The following is an 8,914-nucleotide window of genomic DNA, read 5'->3' as shown; positions in this document are numbered from 1 at the left end:
TAGTGTTTTTATTGAACAATCGTCCCAAGTGACATATGGGTTCTACTGCGCATGTCAATACATTTCATTCATAAATTCTAGCACAGGTGCGTGGAATTTACTACGATTTACTACGATCTACTACAGTTGCTACAAATATTGGATCATCACAAAAATACAAGACATACAGTTGGATTATTCAGTGGATTATTACTATGAACTGGTAAATTATTACATGAACTTCAACTGGTTTATCAAATATATGCAAATGACATTATAAATTCAATATTTCTAGAAAAATCATAATATTGTAATTGTTCTAACTTTACTTATTAAATGTTAATTAAAACTTATTTGCTTCAATTATCATATGTTCCAGACTACAAGTATTACAAGTAGTATAATACAAGTTATTTCACACAGTTACTGTTTCCTACATACTAACTTTCATAAAAAATACAGAATATATTAAACAGCATGCTTTATCAATACCAATTTAAAACATACATCAAAAATATCTTACATGCCTATCACACGTCACAATAAAATACATGAAAATACATGTACCCTAGTCGTCGTACTCTACAGAACGAACGAACGAACGAACGAACGAACGAACGAACGAACGAACGAACGAACGAACGAACTTTTTGGGACGTCGGATCGGGTGTTTTTAAGCTCGGGATTTGGGGATTGATCCTTACGGGATCCGGGAATATAATTGTCGATTTCAGTATTTCGGGATATGAGTTTCATTAAATTCTGCATCTTGGATATCATCTTGGGATTTCATATTTTTAAGCCCGGGATTTCGGTATCAGGACCCCTCCAACCACCCCTCAAATTAGCCTTAGTCGGTCTTAGTCATTTATATAAGATTCACATCCTACCATTGGCATGTTAATAAGGCTCTCAAAAGAAAAAGCACTGATGGATTGTCCTAGAAGCAACTTTTAAGCGACTAATAATGGTCTATATATAATAGGCGAGTGTAATATTTGAAAAAGACGTCTAGTTAAGGACCTTAATGCACCCACCTAACACACGGCTAATTTCTTTTTTAAATGAAAGAATAATGATTTAACTTTGATTTTTGCCCGGTCGTCACAAAATCGTACGGTGCAGTTTTGTAAAATTGACGTTTATTTCAGAAATTAGTTTTTCAAGCAAAATATATTAGTCGATTTCCGTGTACTTAATAGTGCTATTAGCACAGTGTACAAGCGGACAGTGACACAAAACGGAAGTTGCTGATCTGTCCGACGGCGATCGGCTCGTTGTTTTTCAAAAAAATATAGAATATCAACACAAAGTGTCCCATAATGGATTGTTCAGCAGCTCAAGGTAAGTGAATAACTACAATGATGTATTTTTGACCATTTAAAGCTTATTTTATGCTTTTAGCATCAACCGTCTTTTTAAAATAACTCCTGATCATGAAGAGGGGTCAAAATTTTGCGATTTTTCGAGTCATAAATCTTAACAAAACTCCGAAAATTCAAACATTTTCAAGATTTTTAATCGATACATAGTTGAATAATCATATTCCGCATACACACACAAAAGTTTGGTTCATTTTTTTTTATTATATTGTCACAATTGAATCTTTTCTATTCAAAGTGTACTGTCCGCCTCGTTGCCACCGTATGTTTTCATACTGTCCGATTCGTTGGTCATATTCATGATCGATATCTTAAGCAAAAGTAAGATTGAAACATGCAATTTATCCACATTTAAACTTTATTCAACACAGATACTGTCTTTGATTATATATGGAAAATATTTAAAGATTATATATTCAGCTTGGATCTCGTGTCAATTAAAGGGGGACATTGGTCACTCTTCCAGAACCTTTACTCATGTCTGCTGCTCGTATTCATCGTTTGCGGACCTTGTTGTTAGATTCTCTACCGATATAATATTCTAATAAATGCATGGTGAATTCAGTACACATGTTCCCTATGACATGATCTTTCTAATTTAATGCAAAATTAGAGTTTTGATCCAATTTTACGGCCTAATGAACATAGAAAACGATAGTGCGAGTGGGGCATCCGTGTACTATGGTCACATTCTTGTTTAAAAGTTATTTTAAAACAACAGTAGATGATAGTGAGTGATGCAGCGCACTTAAGAACATCAATTAAATAATGTTTTGCTTATATTTTCAGATATACATGATGAGTACTAGTAATCCTTATAGTTGTACAACATGCTTGTTTTCGTGCAAAATATTTTCCGAAATAATAGACCACAATATAATTCGCCATCCGGAACAAACACTTAAAATAAAGGTTTATATTCAAAATAAATGCATTCTTCAGACGAAAAACTTTTGTGTTATACCAAACCAACTACAAAAGGATGGTTATTACATACATAGTGACAATTATAAGGAAACTCTTAATATAGGAAAAACATGTGATCTTTTGGAAACAGCAAGCACTCTTTTTGAAATTGAAAATGATAACTCGCATGAAATTGGAAGCCCAGTTGCAAAAAGACAAAAAATCTCCACATCAACACCCCGCAAATCTGATATTTCTCATGACCTCAAGGAACAGACAGACGAGGAAATGGAAACTGAAGGAGACAAGAATAAATCATTTTTCGATATCGATGCAGATCTGTCGAGAGAACTTTTGGATCTTTCTATATCGGATGACAATTACATTGACTCTGATATTGAAGAAATGCGGCAATTGCTGCCAATACTTTTTGAAAAAATGAAAACAGTAAATCAAAAATATAATTGACGGACGGACAGACGGACGGACGGAGTGAATGACGAAGTATAGCGGTTACGAGACTTTCTTTCACTTCGATGACGCAGGTTACAATCAAGATATAGATTTAGATATGGTCATAAAAGATTTACTTAAAGCATATGACCAATAAGAGGCGGATCCAGATTTTATAAAAATAAAAGGGGTCCCACTAATGTTTGCATCAAGAATGGAGGAGCGGACACAAAACAAGTTGACTCGCAATCTCTGTAAATTTTAAATGAAATTAAAACCGATAAGGATGGCCTGGGGGCCCACGCCCGTTTTTGTTCAGCTTATGCCATGTTGGTATACGGCGTGTAATGTTTAGAACATAATAATATTTGATAACTTCATTGATTTATATTTGATCAATCGTTCAGCATAATTATCAAAGCATTTATATATATTTTTATCACACATTTTGAACTGATATGTATGCTTTTGCATGGTCAGATAAAGCAGGAAGTTAAAGTTGGCTATTTTCCAATATCCATATCAGCCCCCGAAAATCCATATCAGCCCCTGAAAATTGATATCAGCCCTTGAAATTGATATCAGCCTTTGAAAATCGATATCAGCCCTTGAGAATCGATATTAGCTTTTGAAAATCCATATCAGCCCCAGTAAACTTGGAAATATGTGATAAATAGATCATGACATGTCATTTTACATATCGGCCCTGGTTTCAGCCTTCGACCCATATCAAGCCCTCGGGCTAAAGCCCTCTGGCTTGATATGGAAGTCTAGGGCTGATACCAGGGTTGATATGGAAAATGCCATGTAATAATTTAAAATTATCGTGTCCTTTTCTTCACAGACATTTCAAAAGGAAAATACGCTCTTACTTTGCATCCGTGATCAGACTTTAACATTTCGATCATAATGTATACTATAACATAGATGTAATCGTAGGTACATGGGGACGGGTATTTTTTGCCCCATATTTTCCATATTTGTTAATTTCACTGATATTCGTGTTTTTTAAACTTACAAAAATATAATTCAGGAGCGGATCCAGAAATTGTTAAGAGAGAATTCATACCCAGATGAAAGATTAAAAAAAAAGTAACTAGGGTTCCCAACCCCGGACCCCCGACCGCCTGGATCCGCAACTGCCTAAGCGATTACAAATACATGTATTAAGTAACGTGAATGTATTCATATTGATTTATTTAATCGATGATTTGTACATATAAGAATTGAATAATAACTCATACAGAATAAATGCAAGTTATGATAAAAAATTTAACAAGAAAGGCTTCACCGCATACTTCATGTTAAATGTGTGTATATAAGTATTCTTACCTCTACTAAGGCAATAGGAAAACAAACTCATGGACCATTCAAGTACACCGTAACTTTTCAATTGATTCTTTTTTACTTGAATTCCAAGCCATGAGATTTGTTTGATTATTGGTGAAATAAGACGCAAACTGGGTGTAAAAAACTATTGTTTTGATTTTCTGTGTCAAACGTTTATAAATATAAAAAAGAAGATTTGGTGTAATTGCCAATGAGACAACTCTAAACAAGAGAACAAATTAAATGACACAGAAATGAACAACTATAGGTCACCGTACGGCCTTCAACAATGAGCAAAGCCCATACCGCATAGTCAGCTATAAAAGGCCTAGAAATAACTTTTGTTGCATGGTTGTATTTTTCATGAAAAGTTATTACCCCTATTTATGTTTTTAAGTGATAAAAATAACAATGTTCCACATGAATGTATGAATAAATATACCATAAAAATCACCTACGTGCCCCATTTTCCTAAAACAAACTAGAGAAACGTATATTAAATTTTCATGTGCATGCATTAACAATGCTTTTTATATGTAATAATCAGTAACATTTTATAAATGTTGATATTTCCTAGGAAATCGGTCATGAATGTGGATAAATTGCATGTTTCAATCTTACTTTTGCTTAAGATATCGATCATGAATATGACCAACGAATCGGACAGTATGAAAACATACGGTGGCAACGAGGCGGACAGTACACTTTGAATAGAAAAGATTCAATTGTGACAATATAATAAAAAAAAAATGAACCAAACTTTTGTGTGTGTATGCGGAATATGATTATTCAACTATGTATCGATTAAAAATCTTGAAAATGTTTGAATTTTCGGAGTTTTGTTAAGATTTATGACTCGAAAAATCGCAAAATTTTGACCCCTCTTCATGATCAGGAGTTATTTTAAAAAGACGGTTGATGCTAAAAGCATAAAATAAGCTTTAAATGGTCAAAAATACATCATTGTAGTTATTCACTTACCTTGAGCTGCTGAACAATCCATTATGGGACACTTTGTGTTGATATTCTATATTTTTTTGAAAAACAACGAGCCGATCGCCGTCGGACAGATCAGCAACTTCCGTTTTGTGTCACTGTCCGCTTGTACACTGTGATTAGAGTACGATAAATCATATTTAAACAGTTCTATTTCTATCTTGAACTTCAGTGTAGCTTAAATAGATATAAAACCGTCCGAAATTAAGATCAAATCAAAGTAAAACATAGTTTTTGAGTTCTGTAGAATTCACCCATTTCTAAATAAGGAATCGTATCGGAAAATTGTAGAAAATCTTCCGAGTCGTGTCAAATTTTCACAGTCCAGTTCACAATGAAAACCTTCCTATGCTAAAGAGCAAAAACTATCCATTGATTGACACATATGCATAGTCCGTCATGTATTTACTACATATAAACTATGTAGTTAAACACTTAAATGAAGTACAGTTGTATTGCCGCAGTGGGAAAACGAAAAGATGAAGTTTACAGAAGACTGGTCGATGAATATGAAAAAAATGAAAACATCCCATTCGAAAATACAAAATATCATAAGAGTTGCTATGAATATTTCAAAAGTAAGCACAACCTATCATCTTCTGTTTTGTCTGTACAAAGACTTCGTACTACATGTACCAATTCTACCGACCAGTCTCTTCTCATATATCAACGAGGGCAGTAAATCTACAATAGTTATCAAAAGTACCAGGATTATAATTTTATACGCCAGACGCGCGTTTCGTCTACATAAGACTCATCAGTGACTCTCAGATCAAAATAGTTAAAAAGCCAAATAAATACAAAGTTGAAGAGCATTGCGGATCCAAAATTCCAAAAAGTACAACTCATTCTAATTTGTCTGTTTGTATATTTTGCAAATATATAAAGCCTATAAGCAAGTTACACAACTTCATAAGGTATCCTCTGAGTAGCAAACTCAAGCTGTATTGAGTGTTAATACATATATCTCCTACAATATATAAAAAAGAAAATGTGGTATGATTGCCAATGAGACAACTATCCACAAAAGACCAAAATGACACAAACATTAACAACTATAGGTCACCGTACGGCCTTCAACAATGAGCAAAGCCCATACCGCATAGTCAGCTATACAAGGCCCCGATAAGACAATGTAAAACAATTCAAACGAGAAAACTAACGGCCTTATTTATGTAAAAAAATGAACAAAAACAAATATGTAACTGTTTCACATAAACAAACGACAACCACTGAATTACAGGCTCCTGACTTGGGACAGGCACATACATAAATAATGTGGCGGGGTTAAACATGTTAGCGGGATCCCAACCCTCCCCCTAACCTGGGACAGTGGTATAACAGTACAACATAAGAACGAACTATAAAAATCAGTTGAAAAGGGCTTAACTCATCAGATGGACAAAAATACAAGTGGACGTAATGATCTGATTTACAAAATAACTCATGACAATTTTACTATTAAATCTTTATACCATCGAGCTTGCATCGCTAAATATTTGTTACAAAATTTGAAGTCAGAAAGTAAAGAGCTATTTTATTCTGAACATAAAACAGCTTTTACTAACATTTCGACGATTAAAGATGACGTGCCTGTACACAAGGAAGTATTCTGGTTAACAACTTTAATTACTTGATCAGTTAACCGGGCTTAATTTATGCCCGAGGATCGCCGCCGAGAAAACTACATAACATATTATCAGCTTCAACAAATACTAAAAATATATGGTCAATTTATAGTTACAATGTACATGTATACAGCCTCAACAAGGCCAAGGTACATCCAATATTGTATACAGTAGCTCTATAATTTTGTCTTATTTTCATTTAGATTTATCATTACAAATGCACCGTATTATGGACACACCTTTGATAACTATTAACAAGTTTGACTGATCAACAGATTAGAAAAATTCAAAATGGGGCATACATTATACATGGCATTATTTTCTTCTGGGGGTCAAAATTTTATCCAAGACAATGTCGACATAACTACAGAAACAATAAAAGCTCTCCGTATGACTTTGGTTGGTTAAAAGGCAACATCAGTCTGGTATGATGCTATCCAACTTTCTACAAGATTTGATCTGTTCACGCAGGGGGAGGGTTGAGATTGCAAAAACATGTTTAAACCCGCCGCAATTTAGCGCCTGTCCCAAGTCAAGAGCCTCTGGCCTTTCTTATTTTTGTATGATTTTTTGTTTTAATTTCTTGGGTATATTTCGAAGCTTAGTATGACGTCCATTATCATTTCAAACTAGTACATTTTTGTTTAGGGGCCAGCTGAAGAACGCCTCCGGGTTTGGGAGTTTCTTGCTGCATTGATGACCCATTGGTGGTCTTCGGCCGTTGCCTGCTTTTTGAACGGGTTGGTGTCTCTTTGACAAATCCCTCATGTCCATTTCCAATTTTTCAATTCAATCTGTCTATAGTAGATCTTGTGTCCGCTTTGAGCAAAACCTCTGCTGTACTGGTATTATTAGTTACACTAGAACACACCCGTGATATCACGGGTCCGTGACTGAATTAAAGTATATAACTATGCGCAAGCCTTATTTTAGTATTAGTATTGTCATCTGATAAAGTCATGCCGATTATAAGATACACAGTTTTTCTCTGCTTTCAAGTCTTTCTGTTTGAACCCGTCGAACTGGAACTTATAAATTATTGGTAATATTAATTATTTGGAAAACAAAAGGTCCTGGAATGGAGTATTTTTTAATCAACAGCATTGTCCTATATAAGTTATAAATAAAGTTGAATTCTTTGCTTCGCTGTTTTACGTCATGCCCACTAACAAATTGAAAACTGTACCTATACGCCTTATTTTTAGTCCAGATTTTTAGTATTCGTATTGTTATCTTAGAAAGTCTTACTGATTAAAATACTACAATAGGTAACAATTTGACAATTTAGTAGTGTCAACCCTGTGGTTATGACCCGTGTATATAGCATATTAATCCTGAATACAACGTTTGGTGGTGCGCCTGTCAGATGCGGAACGTACAGATAAGGTAATAGGTAACAGGTGAATATACTATTGGTATCGGTAGCGGACTCGACCCGGAACTTCTTAATTATTGGCAATATTAATTACGTGGAAAACAAAAGGGCCTGGAGTGGTGTAATTTTTAATCTACACCTTTGTACTATATTAGTTATATATAAAGTTGAATTCTGTGATTCGTCGTTTTTACGTGATGACGGCTGACAAATTGGACCTCGTAATTTTAGTATTATAGATAGTGTGTTATATATACAGGGTAAGTCAATTCCATATTAGGTTCGAGCTTCGCTCTCACCCCATATGGAATTTACTGACCCTGTATATATCATATTAGGTCACTAGCACACTATGTAACGAATTTATCTTATCGACTATCTTTATTTCTTGAATTTAGACTAAAGTTGTCTTATTTGCTATCATAACACATCTTCTTATTTCTGTATTAAAATGTTCAAGTGTTCAATTTTAAAAACCTTCTTCAATTGGTCCGACGTTCGATCATTTAGGTTATACGCTAACGGGATTTTAACATAAGAAAGCCAAATAAAAGGTTCAATATTAGGATAACCTTGTCCTCCGTTTGAAGCGGTGAAACAAGATATAAAAAAGTAATACGTAGAGCCAAAGTAGCCGAAGGTCATCACTAGCGTAATTTAAAACAAAGTACAAACTCCTTTGTCAAGTGTTGTTTGATTAATAAGATATCTCAAGATACACGGCGGCCGACTAAAGTAAAATCAAACACAGTTTGACGTACAATGAGTGGTCATATTTTCCTTGTGATGTTTTATATTAAAATTGTCAATTTGTTGACATAAATATACTAGTAGCACTTTACTCATTTAATAATGTTAGTTAGTAC

General features: G+C 34.2%; 1 long non-coding RNA gene across 1 annotated transcript; it reads left to right on the top strand.

Moving 5' to 3' along the window:
• The first annotated feature begins 1,190 nt into the window (after positions 1-1,190).
• Positions 1,191-4,003, top strand: LOC139524373 (uncharacterized). The gene is made up of 2 exons (XR_011664784.1): positions 1,191-1,323; positions 2,151-4,003. It is a non-coding gene; the product is annotated as an uncharacterized lncRNA (long non-coding RNA).
• Positions 4,004-8,914: the final 4,911 nt, after the last annotated feature.

The sequence above is a fragment of the Mytilus edulis genome, chromosome 5, assembly GCF_963676685.1.
Source record: "Mytilus edulis chromosome 5, xbMytEdul2.2, whole genome shotgun sequence".
NCBI classification, from domain to species: domain Eukaryota; kingdom Metazoa; phylum Mollusca; class Bivalvia; order Mytilida; family Mytilidae; genus Mytilus; species Mytilus edulis.
The sequence above is the reverse complement of the archived record's forward strand: the minus strand, read 5'-3'. Positions and strand labels throughout refer to the sequence as shown.